At 33.9% G+C, this 23,140-nt stretch overlaps 1 protein-coding gene across 5 annotated transcripts in view; it reads left to right on the forward strand.

Moving 5' to 3' along the window:
• Positions 1-23,140, forward strand: part of nAChRa3 (nicotinic acetylcholine receptor alpha3 subunit) — an 84,071-nt gene that overhangs the window by 3,044 nt on the left and 57,887 nt on the right. For 3 of the 5 annotated variants that reach the window (XM_089073635.1, XM_089073637.1, XM_089073638.1), the window contains exon 2: positions 11,117-11,175. The gene's annotated coding sequence lies outside the window, so the exon portion shown is untranslated. Of the gene's footprint in view, positions 1-11,110; positions 11,176-16,846; positions 17,003-23,140 lie in introns of those variants that run through there. The other 2 variants (XM_025217373.2, XM_089073636.1) reach the window with 2 other exon arrangements.

Genomic DNA, 23,140 nt, shown 5'->3' on the forward strand with positions numbered 1-23,140 from the left:
AGCTTTTCTTTAAAATATTATTTTTGTATCTTTTAACTTTGAAGTTAATTTTTTGTGAAGGAGTAATCTTGTTTTAACTAATACAGAAGGATTTATTTTTAAAATATGCATTTTTTTTATTTTAATCTTTTTTTCGTGTTGTAACATATTCAAATGTCAGTAAGAAGAGGATAAAAAGATTTGCATGTGAGATGTATTATATTACATACACTATTTGAAAGCAAATTTGACATATATGTATCAAGCATATCAAAATAGATTATTTCAAATGTAGTGTACCCCTCACCCCCTCCCCACACACACACACACACACACACACACACACTATATTTGAAATTATCCATTTTGATATGTTGCGTTTGCGAGAACAATAGTCGAGGAACTGCGTTGTAAATTTGTGACAGCAGTTAATGACCGATTAATTTATCGCGTTAAATCGGCCTAAATAACGTGACAGTGATAATTCGCCTCGTGATCTTCGTCGAGAGAATTCGGGATTACGATTTGCCGCACGTGAGCAGCGAACCAATCACGCGCGCGCGTGGCTATTATTTACCGGACGATAAAGTAAGCACAAGCGGCTAAGAAGTTTATATGCTGAGGACGCATTTCATCGTTTCCGCATGAAATCCGCTTTTAATCCCTATAAAGTTTTAATGACCGTTCGCGCAGTCGATGATTGAATCTTCCATAAAATTCTGGCTCTCCTGGCTGTAACGGAGACGGCACACAGGGCTGTAAAACCGCGAATTTTTATGGAGGTATATCTAAATTTATATGCGCGGACAAACACACGCGGGCGCATATATAAACAAATTGATCAAATTGATATATCACGTCTGAACACAAAAACACAACGTTTTTTTTTTTTTTTTATACTTCTCGCTCTTCCATTATTCCGGAAAAATGCCGGAAACGCATTTTTTCCCATTTTTTTTTTTTTTTTCAGAATAATTATATCTTGTTTTGATTTACATTTGTGATTAACGCCGGCATTAACGCCGGGTCTGGAAAATGGTGATAAAAAGTAGAAGCGATTTCCGCGACACTTTTTTCAGAATTAATAAAATTAAGAGACTGTTCAAAGACAAATCTCGCTCCACGCATTTATAGTCGAACGAATATCACGTGCCTATGTATGGTTCAATCTCATTTCCTGAGGATTTCATTTGCGCGAAACGCCTATAAAGCGCTTCGGCGTTGACCTCAGAATTAGTAACAGCGCTTTTAGGAAAGTGCTGAAAACATAAATCGCCCAAATGAAATAATTAAAACTTTCATCGCTGCTCCTCTCTTATCGTTCGGCGTTGTTCCGTACATGTTTTAAATAGGGCAACATACGCGAATACGCTCAATTTAAACTGAAAACCATAAAAGATATTAACATCGTCGACTATAATCAAGGCGGAAAACTTGAATTGAAGTTTGAAAGAGCCGAGAAAATTTCTTTGTAAAAGTTTTTAAGATGCCTTTTCCCGATTTCAGAAATTCAGAAGGATTATTTTATTATCGGAGTTATACGTACGTTTTAAGCTTTCTCATTTTGATTTTTATACGCGACAACTATGACAACAAAGATCCTACATCTGGTGTAATTAAATCAATGTGATGATTGTAAAAAGTTTTCACTCTTGGATATGAGTCCCAATCCTTTGCTTACAAATTTTTAAATTTTTATTTTTTTATTTAATTATTTTCTTCGCTTTAAAAGGCAAAAGCGTTGTTTTAGCGCTCTTATTAGCTTGCCGTAATAAAACGTTGCTTTTCCTTTTTAATGTCGCTCGAGGTATATATTGTTCATCGCTTCACTCTATGGCTTCTCTCTATGGCTTTGAATAAATTTTTCCTTCCGGCGAAAAAGTGCCTTCGTCCGGACCAAACGTATTTCTCTTCCTTTTCCCTCTATTTTCTCTTTGGGCGCGAATAGTCAGGCGTGTGTATACAATATTATCCGGCGAACTTCCAAAGAATGTCATGCAATTTCAGGGACGACAAAGGGACGACGAGAAGATATCGTTGAAGTTCCTGTTTTCTCATACGACATCAGAGAATTTCATCGAGCGAGGCGAAAAGATGTTCGTTTAGCACGTAATGGGTCGAAATCGTCGGCCCGACGTGCTACAGCTTTTATATCTTCATCGCGGGGATTTGATTTCCCTTCGAAGACTTTGAATCTTCCGACACGACGGACCATCACGGTGTAGGTTTACGTCCCTTGACTCGACAAAAGTCGAGTTCGTGCTCGGCAAATAGAGACACCGACAAGACACCGATAAGAATATTGAATATGCAGTCGAATATGATAAAAGTCCTCGATAAAAGTCAACAGCCCGAGCAAAAATTTTCATGTGTTGCTTATCGGCATAACCATCTGACGATGGTCCCCTGACGAAGAGCGAAGTATCGTCGTTAGAGGCGACAGCCTGTTATAATAATGTAATATTCATCAAAGAGCTTCTCGGGTCCATCGAAAGTCGATCAGTATTCGCGACAAAAAAAAAAAAAAAAAAAATACGCGGTCGTTTTTATTCAGGTTTCAGATTCGAAACAATATCAAATTTTTCAAACGACCATCGAGGAATAACATATAAATTTTTCCGATGCTTTATGAAAGCGTTTTCAGAGCGTTGAGATATCTTGTCTTAAAAGTGTGACTTTTTAATGTGTAATGAATTTAAGGTGTTAAATTAATAAAGGTGTTAAGGATGTATCGAACCGCGCTCTTAAGGGGCGGAAAGACTCGATGAGCAATCGTCGTGTTTTTAAAGAGTCCAATCTCAATCGAAGAGATATGAGATAGGGACTATTATCAGACTCACATGATTTCGTCGCGAAAATATATATACGTCGCGAATAAACATAAACAGAGGCATAAACCCCAGCAGATTGCAATAACCTCGCCATGTAATGGCGAAGTAACAATCTTCGCAATTGAATTACGTTGGCGGGAATTAAGCGAGCGCAAAGTAAAGTACAATTAACAAACACGCCCTACCCACAACCGCATAATACGTCGCTGTTAAAATACCTCGTAAGTCGATGCGTCCTGTTTTTCCGATGTAAAATGCGAAATGTGGTGACATAAAACGATTTGCCTAAATTTATGTTCAAAAGTATGAAATTTTAAGGAAAATAGGCTTTGGCGCTAAAGGTTATTTTTTTTTTTTTGGGAAAAGTATAAAATTTGAAAAGTGTTTTTTTGTCTTTCTTCATGTTTAGAATCGAAAAGAAAAGAAAAATTTTATACGTCTATAATAAACACAGAGAGAATAGTTTGCGCTGGACTATCAAAATTATTATATAGGAACCTTAAATTTGAAAATAATATTGCAAAAATTGTTGATCTTTTTTGCAATCAACTTGAACGTCGTACATAATAATTTTGAAGTAACAACAAAATTATTTTCAGATCTATATCTGGCCAAATTTTTAGATTTGCCAGCAAAATTATTCTTTCTTTTATGTAGATGTATGTATAATATGTGTATAAAACATGTGGAACTCTTTATTTTCATTAAACTGAAATGATTATCATCATTTTGATCACATCGTTGCTAGAAAAGTCGCCAGAATGAATAATTCTTGAATTTATTAGTGATAATATCTCTATCTAGAATATCTTTTCCATCTTTATCGAACAAATTTGCAGTTAAATTTGCAAAATTTAATTTATTTGTGTGCTAAATTGTTCTATTCTTGATTTTGCTTTTCAAGCATAGAAATTGCTTTCGAAATTTGAGATTGATTCTGTTAACAAGAATTTGATTGAACATTAGCTTATTTTATGACCTTCAAATATCTTAGTAACATCAAATTTTGAGTTAAAATTGTATTAAGATAAATGCATTTGAATTGAAATGAGAAATTGGATTTTATTATCTATTCCTCAAGTTTAATTTGCGAAGAACTATCTATCTTTAGTCGCTTATAACTTAGAAATTATCGGCGTTACGATATCTTCACTAAAGAAAGATTGACTTTAAATTACTCAAAAAAGTTTATCTTTGAAGTATCCTACGATACGACACACATTCTGTGTATTAATAATATACATTTAATCAGTATACGGGATGTCTTGAATTCGACGATAATAAGATTACAACATGAAAGTGCGTGAAAAATTAAGTAACAAAAGTGCATATCAATTTTTTTAATCAAAGTGCTTTTTTAGTGCACAGAAATCAACATCATAAACATTGGCTGAAAAGTCATTCGTTCGTGTATTCGTAATATGCATACAGCAGTGATATTTTGTTTAGTTCAGATTGTGAAAAATATACCGCAATAACTCTCGAATAAATTAAAACATTAAATCAAATGGCCAGTAAGAGTCAAAAGCTGTTAATAGTGCGTGCTTATTTTTTTAAATGGCTTATTTATTCAAAACAAAAAATATAAATTTAAACGTTCGAACTCGAATTATGTCCAAAAATAAAATAAACTTATATTTTTCGTTTTGAATAAATAAGCTATTTAAACAAATAGGCACACACTGTTAACAGCGTTGATTTACAGGCCTCTTACAAGCCGTTTGATTTAACGTTTCGATTTTGTTTAGTGTCGCGATGATTGCGAAGTGTTTAACATATCATTGCACATGACAAATGACTTTTTAACCAACGCTTATGATTGGTTATATATTGGTTATATCTTAAACCTTTATACTTAAAAGATTATTATATTTATGAATAAGAAAATGGCATGCACTGTTATCACTTAATTTTTCACGAACTTTCACGCTGTAGTCTTATTATTCTCAAGCTTCACAACACTCTATACATGTAAAATGTAAAATGTAATGCGTATATATATATATATATATATAAAAATATTATCTAGAACCCCCTTAGCTATTCTGGCAATATATATTATGTAAATGGCGTAGTAAAATAGGAAACCAGTGACCTGTAAAGAATGTCCGATATGTCCGATTGTAAGATAAGCGACTCTTTCGTCACGTTCCGAATTACGCCCAGAATTTGAGTGTGATGTGTGGGAGTAGAGTTAGGAAGCTGTATCAAGTATCTTGTAGCTTCAGGTGCATTAGCGAGCCGCCTGAAAGGTCGCAATAAATTATCGCGATAATCGGCGCCACTCTCCCTCTCACGCGCCTTTTCTTCCTCTTCTCTCCTTTTCTGCCCGTCGTCCCGTTTCCATTTTCCTCGCTCCCGCGTTTTCGCATCGCTATGTTCCGTTTCTCGGGTTACGACGACGGCATAGTTTAAAGGGCGAATTTCCGTTTTGTTATTATTTGAACAGGCCCGAACGGAGGAAATCGATAAATTCCCCCCGTTTGGCATCTTCCTACACCGGAGTCTCGTGGCATTAACCGGAGATTAACATTACCGCTATTTGCACGGATAACCCGCCTACGCGGAGGATAAACTGAAGATGACGACGGGAAGTTGGCGAGAAATTTTCCAAAACAATGTCACGATGTATCGGAATTTCAAGGATCTAGAAAATTTCACGACTCAGGCCCTGCGCGCCATGGAGAAAACATTAGGAACAATAAATATCAAACTTTGAAAATAAAAATTAGGAATAAAGATTAAACGTAACGCGTAATGGACACAAGTAAGTGATGAAATATAACTATATCTATTCCTAATTTTTATTTTCCAAAACAATGTCACGATATATCGGAATTTCAAGGATCTAGAAAATTTCACGACTCAGGCCCTGCGCGCCATGGAGAAAATATTAGGAACAATAAATATCAAACTTTGAAAATAAAGATTAGGAATAAAGATTAAACGTAACGCGTAATGGACACAAGTAAGTGATGAAATATAACTATATCTATTCCTAATTTTTATTTTCCAAAACAATGTCACGATATATCGGAATTCCAAGGATCTAAAAAAATTTCACGACTCAGGCCCTGCGCACCATGGAGAAAATATTAGGAACAATAAATACCAAACTTTGGAAATAAAGATTAAACGTAACATAACGTAGCATAATGGCTACAAGTAAGTGTGAAATATACAGCCACATTTCCCAATTTTTATTCCCGAAATTAAATGTTCCTAATATATATTCTCCATTGTGCAAAAAGTACATACTTATGATATACTACACTTTTATAATATAATTCTGATAATACACATAAGAGGAAGATTATAAGAAATTTAAACGTGAAATTTATACGTGTATATTTAAATTACATTACAAAAAGTAAAGTAATATAAGAAATAGAAACTGAGAAATCATCTGTATAATGAAACAGGCGACAATTGGCTTGGTATTATTGGGATATCGTTTATCTTTCAAACTCGTTTGATGGAAAGTTCTTGTTCTAGTTTCTTTAAAGCGATCAGAGTTTGAGGAAATATGCGTAACTGCGGGATTACGTTCTGCCGCGACAAGATGATAACGACGCTTAATTGCATAAAGCAATATAGAGAGATAATAAAAGTGTTCTCTAGAAGAAAGAGAGGAGGAAACGGGAGCACGCTTGGCGGACGCTTTCCTTTATCGCTCGCCACTCAACGCAATTTTCTTGTCAGCAAATTTCCCCTTATCTCTCTCTTTAAACGACAGCAACGTTTCTAACAGCTCGAAGTTTTCTGCGGTTATTTAGATGCCAATTATAATAATCGGAAAATATTTCCCTTCCCAAGGGGCTGTCATCAGATGCTGCGGTTCTCGTCAATATCCGAGATCGGGGAGTTCTCTCCTTGAATTTACACCGATTTCAATAAAATTGTCATTGTAACTCCGCTCAAGTTCAAGATTTTCTTTTATTTCATATTTTTAAGGGAAAAGGAATCAAATATTTTTTAAATATGCATTTTTGTTAAGTGAGTGAAGCGTGCATTGTATACATCAAATAAAATTGCATACGTATAAATTGATGCGGAATTCAATCAAACAAAAAAAAAAAAAAATAACACATCGAATTATTGAAATAATTTTCATCGTGCCGAAAATTAAAATTGTTTGGTAACACATTTTATTTAAAACGTTATAACGTGCGCCGAGTTAATAAAATTAGTTTGGGGAGAGAATTGTTATATAATTCATCGAGTAAGCAACAAAGGCTTTAACATTGTGAAGAAATAGATTTTCGGCGAAGTTTGTTTGATTATTTCAATTTTAGTCAAGGCGGAGTTTGAAATTCTCAGAGAATTCCCAATAGATGCTTGGAAGACTCAGACGAGGAGAAACCCAGGGCTCAAAGCTTTTTAGAGAAAAGTGTAGTAGACCAGGTTCTTTTGTCTCTCCTATGTCAAGTCTCATTTCATCTGCCGCGACTGTTTTAGCAAGGCGACCGCTATAAAGCGAGAGAGAAACGATTTTCCTTCGTGAAAAATTTAACGTGCTGTTCTACAGATCGCAATATGAATATTATGAAAATTTAGTCGCGATGGGTGAGAGAAATATTACCTGTAAATAAAAACTTGTAAGGTCAGAGAATTTGTCAGATAATGAAAACGAGCTACCTCCATTAAGCCGTTTCCACGTAATATATGCCGTTTTATATATATATAATTTAATAGCAAACTGTGTGTTAGCCTATAATTACATATACGGAATTACAAATACGAGTACAAATGCGACGGTTGCACGCATTCTACCGCGAGGAATTTAATATTTAATCTTCAAGCCTTTGTTTTCACAGTAATGTCCAACGCAAAAGATCACCGTTGCCACCAGCGTTCCATTATTTCCAGTTTCCATTATTACGATTGTCCAAATTAAATAATGCGCAGCGAGCTGTGTCGCGTATAACGTATAATCATTAGCAACGGCAGGCTTGTTCTCAATTACTTATCAAGCTCTCCATTAATGTGACTCTAAAATGTGTAAATGATGAATGCGTGGGCGCCGACGAACCTTGTCACATACAATCTGAAATTTATTAATCGGCGAGCAGCCGATATTTATTAGACCCCCCCCCTCCCCTCCCCCTGTTCGCAGCTCCTTTATATAAATCCATCGAGTCGAAGGAACACCGGGGATCTTTTACGGTCCACTTTGGCCTTTCAATAAACGGGCCACGGCGGGAAAACGTGACGAGAGATTTTCCGAGTGAGTTTTATGTCAGTGAGTATCGATTCCGCGGCGGCACGTGGACGTATTCGTAAACTCATTCGAATTCGTCATTTCATCATCAGTCATCGCGACACGTGGTTCAACGATATTTAACCTCTCTGACACGCCGACGTGCGCAAAGAAAATACTACAGTAGTAAATTACAAATAAGAAACAAATTGTTCTTTACAATATTTTATCGTAAACATAAACGATATATATTACATTTATTACTAAAATTCCGTGACAATGATTATATATATATATATATATATATATATATATATATATATATATATATGTATAAAATATGTATCCTTTCCATTGCTCATCATAAAAACAATAATATATGTTGTAAAAAGTCATACAAGCGTTTTTCAATCTATACTATAGAAAAGTGTGAAAAATTGACAATTTTATTGTTCTAAATAAATTCTTTATTCTGCAATTGCAATTTTTTTTACTAAAATAGCAAAATATGCAATTCGTATATAAAAACAGAGTGTTTTTTTAATGAGATTTGTTTAAAATTTATATATTAAAATATTTGAATGATTACAATTATTCCTTTATAAAATATAAAACGTATAAAATATCTTTGAATAAAAATATTTAACTTCCGCCGTAATGTCTCTTTTCCCCAGTTCATTACAAGATAATAGAAATTTTATTTTTTTGTAATTATTATAACATTTTTTTCCATATTGCAAATTCTACAAAGGTTTCTACATTGCAAAATGTTTTAGTATTACCTTTTATTTCTTAATTATATATTTTATAGTTGGCTATACAAATATTTTCCTCTTTTCTTTGTTTATTCCAAGTTTCTTTTCGTTTACGGAATCGTATGAAATCTTCTTTTGTCCTTAAAAAGTTACAAAAGATATGCTATTTGAATATTTAAGAGAAAGCGCTTTATGCTTCAGAAATAATCTTTTTCTTTTTGTATATTTTATTTTTACGCCTCTTTGCGCCTGTGACCTCTTGATCTGTACACGTACGAATCTGCCCACCTTTGAGAAATGCTCAAGAAGATCGTCGGTTTTTCCGTGGAATATATTTTTGACGGTGATATAGAAGAGCAAATGAAAAATATCGACCTGACGCGTTCCCGGCGTGTGGCTTATACTCTGAATATATTACCACGCTCAAATACATACACACACACACGCTCAAATACACACACACACACACACACACACACACACACACACACACACACACGTATGAATATGGAATGTCCGCAAGATTTGGCTACTGACTTGATATTCCTCCTATTCGTTCCTTTCTCTCGCCAACAATTTTGTCGCGCGATTCAGAATTCTCGCTAAGTGAGTGCGACTCGATAATGTGACTCATACGATTTTCATATAATAGTAGCCGATCAACCATCAATTGCAATTTCATAATGTGTTAATTTTTTATTACTGTATTCGTGTTAATCGGATTTTTTATGAGTTTAAATTTAATCAAGCACACGTTCAGCGTAAATTTTAAAAGTTTTATTTCTGAATTCTTTCGCCGGGAAAATTCCTTTGCGATCACAATTAAGTTGAAAAAGGTAATACGTGTAATATTCATCAAAGGCATTTATTTTTTTGTATCCATCCAAGCGTTGTTTATATAATTTGTTCTACCGTTTACTTTTACTACGGAACAACTTTTGGTACAGCGGCCCTTTCATCTATTTATTTTTTAAATTGTACAGAAACATCGTTTCTCTCGTTCGCACAGAAATGCTACATCAAAATTTCACGTAATAACTCATTGTGGATGTTATGATATCGTAAAAAATTCAAACAATACGTAACGTAATTCTTTAGGTAGCCTGAAACTTGGAGGCAACTTTTAGTGTTGGTTGGTTGTGGGGCAGAAAAGCTCCGACGTAATGAGCGGCAAAGGAAAAGTTTAATAACCGCTTTTAAGCGACAATGGGAGTGCAGCAAGAATAATTGACGCAAAACCGGCCAGCAATGGTCTTCGTGTTATGATTTATGCTTCGTCGAGAACACACCAGCCAACTCCACGAGCTGTATTCGTGCAGTATTACCGTCACAATTTTACCGGCCATTAGCCCTATGTATGATATATATGATGCATCCCTTTACGGTTCACCACTTTATTAACACCTCGACCGTCGCATCAAAGTATCGAATACGAGTGGTATTTGTTCTTTCTCGAGACTTATTGCTTGGATAGCCACCTCTTCTTTTTTCATTTATTTCACATTTATACTTGTACATCATTATAATGTAAATTGAGAAAGTTTTCTTAACTAGAATGGTTAAAAGCATGCAATCCTTTGCGAGAATTAAGATAAAAGTTGAAAAGATTTTTACAATTAAGATTTTTTTGTGTTAAAACTATGTTAAATTAAAATAATATTTTATAACTTACTTTTTGCGTCTTCTGCTACTATGAAAACTTTTAAGAATTTAAATTGAAACAAAAGAGGAACTTATATTTCATATTTCAGATTTTAAAATTGACATTTCTTGAGAAATTCTTGAGATATTGTAAATATCAGTTTAGAAAATATAATTAAAATAAAAAACAAATTAATTTTTATAATTAATTTAATGTTTTGATTAATATTGTTTATACTTATAATTATATATTAATATAAAATACTAAATTAGATATATTTTATTGTAAAATTTTCATAATAATTCTGGACATTTTGCAACAATCATAAAGATCATAAAGATTTTGTTATATATCTTCATTATTATTCTTTTTAAATAGGAAAAACAAATTTTAAACAAATTTTATAGACCAATATTTTAGTCTATCTAACATTTTTGAAAAGTTGATAAAATAAAACAGGTATGATAAATATAATTACTCAAGTTTATTATTTACTTATGCATTATACGTGGAATAAGAAAAACAAAATATTGCAAAATGTAAATTCAAATAAGCACATTTTTTTGATAATATTTATTTGTTTTTCTAATTATTTTCATAAAAGTGAAATATTAGATATGAATTATGATATGAAACAAAGACAATATATTACTTAAAACGACATAAGTATAAAAAAAAGAATGATAACATGTACATTTTCTTTTTACAGGGAACCGTCCAATAGAAATTCTCTTCTCGCCCAGACGCCCCTAAGGCAATTGGTTACGGGTAAGTCTCTAAGTGACAATTTTTTTGTGCTGCTTGACTCATAAAGCCAATTGCTCAGTAACAATAAAAGTATCAAGCTTTTACGGTCCGTATTTGTGCAAATAAGAAATTCCGCTTTTACATGCAAATTTTCTTGAGACCTTTTTGAGAGAATTTATTTTGCTTAAAATAAAGAAAAATTTATTTTAGAAATAAAATATTCCTCTGTATAAGATAAACTAAAAACGTATACACCATGTTGTTTAGTTAAAATAATAAATAATACGATAATAATAATAATAATAATAATAAACGACTTGACAGAATGACAAAATAATAATAATAATAAACAAGTTAACAAAACGATAAAATTATTTTTGAGATAGAATGTGTGATTATTCAGGGCGAAAATCGTTAAATCCGGAGATCACGCGAATAAAATTAATTACGGTACACAGCGAAGATAACGATATGCTAATTCGTACGTAAGAACGACGAGTTCCATATAACGCAAAGCCCCCGTAATTGCGAACGCGACGACAATACGTCGTGTTGTAACGAGCCGAGTTACGGCAATAACCGGCGCGAACGGCGCCAATTAATTTATTATAACAATTCTACCTTTCAGTTGGTAAACAATACCGACGACGCAACGAATTATGCGCTATGAGATTAACCGTGTCGTGTCTCGGCGTGTGCGTTTGCATCCGTGTTTGCCTGCCTGCGTATGAGTGTGACGCCTATAATAATTCCGAAGCAACGTTAATTAATTTATTACTGATCGAAATGTGAAATTGCAGCAAAACTGAAATCATTCTCGAGTAAATCCTCGAGTTACCTCAATGCGATTGAGAAGCTCTTCGGAATTGCTGAATTAAATCTATTAGAGAATTTCATTTTTTTTTAAATATATATATATATATATATATATATATATATATATTCGTAAAATTGAATGTTGTGTACGTTGGATAGGATATATATATATATATATACTGTTAATACAAACGTATATATTTTTAATGTGAAAAATTCGTTTAAATGTTTGTGTTACAAGATTTGCAAAAAGATATACGATAAAATAAGATAATTTTGCTTTCCACATAAACTTTCTTAAAATAATTATTTCAAATTTTTATATTTTTAAATAACTTTATAATAAAGAGATATTATTAATATAATACTTTTACTAGATACATAAACTTGCTCTATCAAATCAATTTTGACTCTATTTTATTACTCGCACAATTATAAATTAATCCTGTTAAATTTTTAATATCCAAAATGTCAAAATATCCAATTCTCATAATGACAGTTGTTTACAATACAAATTGATATAAACTTAATCTGCACGCTTTGTGTTAGTCTTCAAAAGAAAATTAAATTTTGTATAGAAATAAAATTACTTATTACGTGTAAGATTACTTTCATAACAGCTAGTTGTATTTTATTTCAAATATTAGAGTATATGTATAATAACCACAATATAAAATATAACGAAAAAATTGCATTGTAGAAAAATGCGAGAGGAAAGTTAAATTTTAATATAAATTTTTATTCTTTTAACAATGGATTATTATTAAAAATGAATATATGTATATTGAGTATATATTCGAATACTCAAATAAAAGGATTTAAAATCAAAGAATAAATTTAAAATAAATATTCATAACTACATCTCTGAATATAAATGTGTGCATACGTATGCACGCGCGCGTTGTGTGTGTGTGTGTGTGTGTGTGTGTGTGTGTGTAAATATGCTTTAAGATTTTCTAAACTTACGAGAAGAGCGCATACATTAAAAAATTATCTATTAATAAATTTAGAAAATTATATAATGCAATTTTATTTTTCAATTTACGAAAATTTAATTCGCAAATTAAAAAAATAAAGTTATATGCATTATATACAATTTTTTAAATTCATTAATAGAATTATTGATAATCATTAAATAATTTGTTTAACCATATCGAACAATGAAAATGATTTTTATATAATTATTTTATTACACGTGTGGACAAGTGATTGACGCGATCGACTACGATGCGCTAACTGCGTCTGGAGTGCAACGAACGCGAGTCCGCGATGGGGTAGTCGAATAGCAGAAGGGTTAAAGAGGCCGCGGGGGGTGAGATGTACACTGCTGCAAAAGCAACGACCGAGGCTGACCTGAATCTACGAACGGCATGATGAAAAGGGAACGACAAAAGCTGCGATCTGCGGCACGAGGACGAGAGTGAAAATACATAAAATAGGCCACAATATATATCCTATATATATATATATATATATATATATATATATATACATACACACACATGTTCTTATCCTTTTAGATCGTAACATACAGTGTTCAATCACATCGGAAATCAGAAAGACTTCACATGCGATCTGCGCTATTTAATGTTTAAGTGCTGGTACAAAGGTGTGGAATCATTCGTATGAAAAAGTATAAATATACTTCTAAAAATCCGCAAAAGATCATCATCTGTCATGATTGAAAAAACAAAAAAACTTCTGTGAATCTTTGTAGGAAATAGAAGCGCCTTAAATTTGTACTTTTAAAAATGGAGAAGACGCGATCTCCATTTTCTGATTTGAGATTACGCGTTGCATGAGCTCCACGGTGAGCTCTGTGATTTCCATTTTTTAAATATGTATTTCAGAATGGTTCGGAAATAAGTCCCTCAATTTTCTTGCGAATAAACTCACGGCAAAGCAAAATCGAGTAAAACGACGTCGAATAAAAGAGTAAACACACGTATTATAAACCCCGCACAAATCCCGGGAAAACAAGGCGCAGTTTGTTTTTAATTTAAGCGCACGACAAGTCCCGAAGATAAGTAAAACGTAAAATGGGATAAATCGCGTTAAAGTTTCATATCGCCGCGGCAGAGATGATTATTAATGTTTAACGTCGTCCGGTTGCGCTTTTCTCATCCGCGGCACAAGTTAGAACTAACGTCATCCCATATAGACAACATATATAGAAAAGAGATGATAAGATTGAGGAGGGGGGGAAGGGGAGGAGGAGGAGAAACATGAAAAGGAAGAGGACGATATATCGAAATTCGTCGCCGTAATCGAGATCGACGTTGTCGATGGCAAAGGTTAAAGGGCAAAGGGTAAATTTGTTCGTGATGCGAAAGAGTATACCTGCGAGCGTTAGTTACGTCACTTGTTGTGCGATATGTCGGAAGCTCCGAAGATCCGAAGACACCCCTGCGGGGACTTCGGGAGCCGCGGCAAATTAGTTCCGTTCGAATTTCGCGTCGTAATCCCTGAGCACGCGAGAGATGTCAAAAAGAAACGACGTAGGGTATAAGGCTTCCTGTATTTCGCTCCTCCCCCGGGGGAATCTCCCCGCGAAACGTGAGAGCTTTGCATGCCAGCTCGCGATCCATTCTACGTGCTTCCGATTTTTAAACAAAACATCGCGCGGTCTGGATCGAAGCGCGGAGCGTGCGCTACGCTCTTGAGTGTCTTTACTACGCGGTAATGGATTAAAAGATATAACTACACAATAGTTAACGTTAAAAATAAAGTTTCGAAACTTCCCGGGAACATCCTACTCTTCGCAACGGTCTCTCTCTCTCTCTCTCTCTCTCTCTCTCTCTCTCTCTCTCTCTCTCTCTCTCTCTCTCTCTCTCTCTCTCTCTCTCTCTCTCTCTCTCTCACTCTCACATTCCTTTCATAATGCAAGAAGAATGAATGCACAGCCCTCAGGGTATTAAGTTTTTAACTACAACGACGGCTGGATAAATAATATGTAAGCAATATATATGCAAATGGAGAAATATTTTTTATGTGCAAGGATGCAAGGATTTGTCTTTTTATTCGATTTTACTTTCGTAAAGAAATTAACTTATTTTCAAATTCAAGTCTCAAATACATATTTAAAAAATGGAAATCATACAAGCTTTCCGTGAAGCTTTGCATTTCCAAATCGAAAATGGAAATTTCAATTTTTTCCATTTTATAAATATATGAACTTATACACACACACACACACACACACACACACACACACACACACACACACACACACGTGTGTATGTGTGTGTGTGTGTGTGTGTGTGTGTGTGTGTGTTTATTTTTCTAAATATTTTACTTTTTAAATGCACATCTCCGTAAAGACGGTTATAGTGAAATATAAAGCAAAAAATTTCAAGAAAATATTTTTCCATTAACATCCTTCGTAGAATTGAACTTTCCTTACCGAGAATAAAGCGCATAAAGATCGGTTGTAGAACTTTCTCATTCAGGTGTGCTTACAAAGAGCTTTGGCCTGGTTGCGTCCGCAATAGATGATCATTCAAACAAGAAACTAATAAGACAATATTTGACAATATTTTCAGACTTTATTCTACCAACCTAATATTATTATTATATTCAATATACTCGAAATTTATTTATTAGAATTTGTTGAGTTCTAAATCACAACATCTTTTTGTCATTAAATGATTTAAATCGATGATACTTAAAACGTAACTTACTTAAAACGTATTTTTACGTTATTTATATTTCTATACATTATTAAAAACCTTGCCCCTTCTTACATATTTGCACTTCCCTATGAAATATTTATTTAACAAAATTGCATCTTTCTCAATTCATCTCATGTCATCTTCTCAAACTTCGCCATCACTCGCGATGTTTCATCCCCCGTCGCGAAGACGGGATGAGGATATCGTTTCGTTAAGCGCACCAGTTAAAGCGACGATACGGTGCATGGTGTGGCCCTCCTATTCGCGGAATCGAGCCGTTTAGGGCTACATTTCGTCGAGAATTTCCACCACGGTGGAAGCCGCGTAATAGCTTTCGGTAGTTTGAACGCCTACAGAGGTAATCTGTTTCGGAGAGTGAGCTGGGGGCGGGCGAGGGGGGGGGCAGGGTGTGGGGGCGCGGAGGGCGTTCGTTTAGCCGTTTCATTCCTGGACGAATTTTATTGAAACTTTATGAACAATCGAAAGAAGAGCTGTGCTCCAGATTCGGCACGACAGAAAGGAAATTGGAAACAGAAACAGGATCATCGTGGGAGTGATAACTCGTGAATCGTGCGCTTTTCAAGCAAATCGATTGTCTCTGTGCATGACGATGAATAGCGATGACCGCTCGAGATAATTGAAGAAAATGCATTGAAGACGATCTTTCTCCTATAGCAGACCTATAGAGATTGATGTTAAAATCTTTACAATATTTTATGTGTTTTACAAAATTTTAGGTATTTCATTTTACAAAAGACATTTGGGAACGCGCGCTCTCTCTTTCTCTCTCTCTCTCTCTCTCTCTCTCTCTCTCTCTTTCTCTCTCTCATTATCTCTCGCTACTCGTATATTCAATCTGATTAAATTTTGACATTGTTTTCAGAAACAATGACTTCACTAGATACCGCTCACACAAGTTTGGAAGTTAACTACCGATATCTTTGTAATAATTTTTATGGCTAAACAAGAGAATAGATTTTTCTCGCGGTTATATTCGCTTGGAATTAAAAATCTTGTTAAATCTTTTAAAAAAAATATTTCGAAAGAAGCCTCTTGATTTATCGTGCGACTTATTTTCCTCAATAGTCGTAATATTTCCCCGTATTTAAGACAACGATAATTTTGCTCTGCGAAATGGCTCGTTATAATCGTCGACAGTGGTGAAGAACTGTTTGTTTATTTCTCAGGAGGAAGGACAGTGAAGAAGAGAGGAAAAAGAAAGGACGGGGAAAACAAACGATAAGGAGCCATATTTTTCGGCTCGTTGTGCCATTCGTCATGACCAAGAGCGACGATTGATATGCCGAACGAGTTGTCCTCGACGACATAGATGGATGGCATCTAGATTCTGTGGATCGCAGGTGCAATTCATTCATACTATTACTCAGAACGCTTCTTTACTATCGACCTCTTTTCCCTTCGCATTATTCACCCTCTTATTTCGCCGAATTCGATAAGCTCCAAATAACAGAGGGGAAAGATAATTAAAATAATTATTATAGACTGAGAACGTCGATTTCTATCGTCCTTTCGATACGTCTAAAATATTATTCGATTCAAGGAAGTAAGCAAGTAAGTAAAGTCGGCGAATGATTTGTGGTATTTGAAAACCAAATTAAAACTCTAATAAGATGAGTCGATAAATGAAAACAGCCGATGAAAGCCAGTACGCAGCTGGTAGGGAGCAAATAATAAATTTTTTCAATCGTGTGAATCTATCTTTTCTTTCGATGAGAGAAAAAACAAATTTATACAAATATATGTATAAATATATACAAATATATTTATACAAATATATTTATACAAATATATTTCATACAAATTTATTACCAATAAACGAACGATATGTTTTAATTCAAAATTTGGAATTCTCTTCAGTCTTCAAGAAGTGCAAAGCTAAATTAAATAAAATCAGTAAAAAAATGCATGAATCATTACGATAATATTCATTTGGCTTTATTTATGTAATTTTGATTGTTTTATCTACTTTGAGTTCGTATTCGGGAGAGCAGAGTCCCAATTTTGAACGGAACCGTTTATTCACTTATCGCTAATAAAGCTGTTCGGTCATTAGATGATTGATTAATTTATAATTGGATAGTTGTTGTTTGTTCTATCGTAATTACGTGTATTTTCTCTTATTGCCTAATCTACTTAGATTAATTAACCTTTTACTAAATTTATATACTTTGATTCAGTTTTCCACAAAATAAAGCATCATGTTTCTTGAGCTACAATATTAAGTTATATCTTTTATGTTGTATTATGAAAAGCATTCAAGAGTAAAATAAAGAGACGTGTGTTATACGACGTGTGTCAAAGACCACCAGTGATTTAGATCTACACTATGTTCGCTCGTATAGTTTTTGAAATAAAACATACATTCTGTTGTGATTTTTTTTTTTTTATTTCATCATTTAACAACACAACTGCAATAATTGGGTCTTTTTTAGTTATAAAATAATAAAAATATCTATCAAGGACTGATATGCTGCTTGAAAAATTTACAATATTTTATGTTAATTTTAATGTTCAGTAATGCATCTTTACTTGAAAAGTTTCTTGAAAACTTGTATTTATTTCGTACTTTTTTGGCCTTTACTCGATCGCGTATCTCAATATCAAGAGGTACATTGTTATACACCTCGAGTTTCTTGCTAACGATACATAAACTTCGTAGAATTGATCGTAAACTGCTAGTTTTCAAGATTTTTTTCGCTTTTTGATACGCGGAGGGAATCGTGACGCGGAGGCGAAGCTGAGAGGAAGATCGAGAGAGAGGGGAGAGATAACTCACTGCCGTGAGTTTTCACGGCGTGGATAGCGAAGTTTCCCTTCCATTTCGCTGCTCGGCGCCATCCCCTGCATCGTCTCTCCCTCGCCACCCCGCGGAATCACCGGCCCTACGTTGGGCTTTATGAAAATCCCAAGTTGAAGTTTAGTCGGGCGAAATGGCGCTGCGAAAGTTCCGCGAATGCGGCGGCTGGCAACGTCGTACGCTTTGTCTACTCGGCGGCTGGCTTGTTCCCCCATTATTTCCCTTACAGAAAAAAAGAATCTTCCTACTCGCATCGGGGGAGGAAGTTGTAGGAAGAGGGAACACTTTTCCGAAAGGGAGTCCCCGTTGAAAGAGCACAGCCGCGAAGTATCGTTCGATGAATTATGTAAATCGCAATTGGCTTTTCGCGAATAACAGTGTGCCGTCGTGTACACGGAGCGGATTTCCGGAACATTCCACCTTATTAATTCCAGATTCTTCGATCCTTTCTGATATTCTAAACTGGGGGACGCTTTGAGGACGATCCTTAATTGCTACAATTTTTTTCATTAATAAATATTAAGATTGATACTAACAACTTTTAATATTTTTTTTTTTTTTTATTTTTAATATGCGTATACATAATCAACAAGGTATATCAGAAACATCTTTGGTATTAAAGAAACATTTAATTGACTTCTATAAACGTTTTTAACAAATTTTTAGAATTTTGATAAGCTATCTCAATCTGATGAGCTATCTGAATCTGATAAAAGGACTTCCAAGAAACTTTTGCACATCTTAAGAGTAATTAATCTCCGTATCGAGAACATTTATTCATCATAATGGAGTCTTGAGAGTTTTTGAACGAACCAGAAGCACGACCAAAGTTTCGACATTCAGCAAAACTTCATCACGATTGATAAATGAAAGAAACTTTCTTTATAGTTCAAGTGTAATTAGAAAAATGCCGAATTAACCACTCTTGTTGTAAAACTCTTTTCTCAACAGAATATCTAAATTTATCTTCGCTCATGCGCGCGCGCGCGCGCGCGTGCATGTGTGTAAAAAACATAATAGATAATTATTAAATGAGAAAAAGAATTAATAATAAGAATTCAATGTTCTACTCTTAAAATATTTATATTTTAAAGAGGGGGAGTGTATGTTATTCTTAAACAAGAAAGTACGGATTTGAGCAACAGAAAATGGCGATGTATGATGATGTCTACCTTACGGCGCATTTCCGCCAAGTTTGGAATTAACGCAACGTTACCTCATCGGGTAACACGAACTAGGTAGATTTTGCGCTGGTAAGTACCGCTGGAAGATTTAACAACCGATTTCAGAATTGGAATCTTGTAGATGAGCCGTGTTCACAAATTCACCACCATGTAAAAGTATAGACGGTTCACCAGCGTGAGACCAAAACTATTACCAGGCCAACCACCTTTGCAATTATTCGTCTTTTTGTGAAATTTCCGTTCGCTTCATTCACGACAAGCGCGAAGGCTACGCGAGCTTATCGGAATGAGTCGATGATAACCGATACGATAACGAGCGAGATAACCCGACTCCCTAATGATCCATGTATCATTCCGACTATCTAGCGTCGCGACTGAAAGTTCATCTTGTTATCACGCTACCGGGACGAACCTGCACGTTGATGACCGCCATCTGCAACCACGGCTGCATTCGGCACGATAAAGTGACTTCAGTTATAGCTACCAACGGAACGTGACTTTTTTAGATTAGAATCATAGATCCTGTCTTTGTGTTCGCCGCATTTCCGCTTAAGATTTTATTACTCCTCCCTTCCCCTCTCCCGAAAACCAATTCACCTCGAGAAAAACGAACACATTTTTATTGTAACGAACAATGACGATGATTAGATTGATTAATCGTCAGACTTTTTGAAAGACTACTGTATATACGTACATCGATTGAAAAGCTTAAAAAATTAATAACAATTAATTTTTAAACAATTATTTTACAAAATTAATGATGATCAATTGATGATCAACTTGTAAATTGAACAGATTGATTTCGATAAAAAAATATATTCATTAATTATAATATTGTAATATTTATATTTTTGCGTCTTTAATCTTTTATTTCTCTCCTCGAGTTCCTTTAATTTTATTATCAAAGTTTATTTTGTCAGAGTTATATTATTATATTAATTATAATAAATAATATTAAATTGTAACAATTTATATCGTTATATCTTCACCTCTCTTTAGCAGCGATTCATTGCGAGAAAAATGCAAAATTTTAGACTTGTAAATCGGTAGTATTCTTTGAATACTACCATATCTCATTTTACGTCAGGATAATTCTTGGTTATTCACCGGTGCGCGAATTCCACATTCTACTTTCACGATATTACGTTACGTGGCTTGTAAGTGGAAATGGAAGTGGATCATTATATTTTGTCACATTTAATAATATAACTTACCGGAACGATACCGAGAAAAGTGACCATCGTTTGTTCCCGAGAGAAGAGAGCGGAAGAAGATATACGTGAAATATCCGTAAGATCGAGCGGGAGAAGCCGCTTCCATTGACCCCGTGGGAAAAATCCATCGGAATAGAAGGACACGGGCGGCGGGGTCTAAAACTCAATTTGTCAGCGTGTCGTAGCTTTCGGGATCTTCCTTCCAAGAATACCGCCTTAGCCTTTTAGGGCCTCACGTTTCAGCTAACGCTTACTCCTGTCATGTCGTTAGTAGTTTCCTTTCCCCCTTGCCTTCCAAATTGAGTTACACTTAGATTTCCAAAAAAATGTTCTGTAGCAAAAACTATAGCTCAACCAAAGGTGATTGTAAGGATAGTTCAGAAAATCTAGAAGAGTTTTCATCTAGTAAAATTTCAAGAAACGCCTTTGTAAACATAAGACGTTTATGATTTCTTATTGTTTTAAATAGAATAAATGGCAAATAGACATATAAAATATTTCAAATAAGTTTTACAGCATGACGTTATTTTTAATTAAATTTAAATGTGTCAATTTTGATGAGGGAGCATAATTTTATTATGCTATATAATAATCAATAATATCTGTCATTACTTCGTCGATCATTATTTCGTCATTCCTGTGCGTCTATCTGCACTAGATGAGACAAACAAAGGAGACATCAACGAAAATCTTCTAAAAAGCCATAGAAATACAAAGTTATAAGTTAAATCTTCTAAAAGCCATAGAAATACAAAGTTATAAGTTTAGGTAAGATCTTATTAGGAATAAAAACCTATAATCTTAATACAATAATATAGGTTGTTAGAAAAAGATTAAATCAAGGATGCTTTAAGAGTGCTTTTGATGTTAATAAATTACGATAAAACTTTAATAAACTAAATAACTAAAATTTTGCATATATTAATATGCATTGTGATTTGTATGATTTGTATGATTCTTTTTATAATTAATTATATATAAAGAAATGTATGTGAGAGCTTAATTTATTAAAATTCATATAAATATTAATATTAATATCAATATTGATTTTATTATGTTATATAAAATAATTGATTTAGATTAATATATATTTACAATTAATTAATTATTATTTACAATCAGTATTAATAATAATTTACTATTATTTTTCTATCATAATTCCTGTTACAAATCTCATAAAATTTTATAAGTATATATCTTATAAAATTTAAAAAAATATTTATTTATTCATAGTATATTTTAAAGAAAATTTTTCTTACTAAAAATAAATTTATGAAACGCATTATAAAAATTTTTCTTAAAATCCTGTATTTTCTTAAATTCCAATCTATTTTCTAATTTCTACTAATATAGTTTATAAAATGCATTTTATATATATATATATATATAATTTATAATAATATTTATTACAATATATATATATATATGTATATATTTTTTCAAATTTTAAATATTATTTTTATAATATTTATCAGAGAGATATAATCTTTTAAATATACTATATATGCATATATATATATATATATATATATATCCCACGTATAGAATTGATATTTAAGATCGAAATAACCAGATGTAAACATCAAATATTTGAAGACTCGAAAAAAATTTTTTTTCTTAAGTTCGGAATCGTGTTGAGAATTTTACCGCAAGAATACATTTTATCAAGCTATCGTTGTCGATTGTTTATTTGCTCTTTAATCAAATCCACGCAATCGTCTGATACAAAAATAATAAATGAGGGGTTAAAAACGTAAGATCGATGAAGTGAGAGCGCGTTAGGTTGCGAAGCGAAGATCCACCCATGGCGGAGGAATTGGGTTACTCGAGAAGTGGATGCTAAAAAATTCGTAGAGGGTAAAAGAATGGGTGGGGGTGCCCCGCGTAAGTAACGCCGGGCAGAAAAGGTGGAAAGTCATTATTGCGACAAAGAAGGCAATCGAGCCCAGTTCAAGAAGCCTATCAGTAAGCTTCAGCCGTGACTAAAGAAGCTTCCGACGATTTCAGTATGGTACCTGGAGAAGCGAACTGGTTCTCCCGGTGCGAAAAATTGGTGGAAAAGTGGCTGAAAGGGCGTCCGACTTTTTGGCAGAGAAAGACCGAGAAAGAGAGAATTGGCAATCCGCTGTAATATCTATAAACCAAGATTCAACTTTCAACACGAGCGTGAGGAACGCTCGTCGCTCTTTTGTATTTTTTTTTTCTCGAAACACCTCGCAATGTGATGAAACGCGGAGGTGGATGAAACGCAAACGACGTTTCCAACAGAAAAATTTTGACGAA

This window comes from Pogonomyrmex barbatus, unplaced genomic scaffold (genome assembly GCF_055798465.1).
Source record: "Pogonomyrmex barbatus isolate J1 unplaced genomic scaffold, ASM5579846v1 scaffold15, whole genome shotgun sequence".
In the NCBI taxonomy this organism is placed as follows: Eukaryota; Metazoa; Arthropoda; class Insecta; order Hymenoptera; family Formicidae; genus Pogonomyrmex; species Pogonomyrmex barbatus.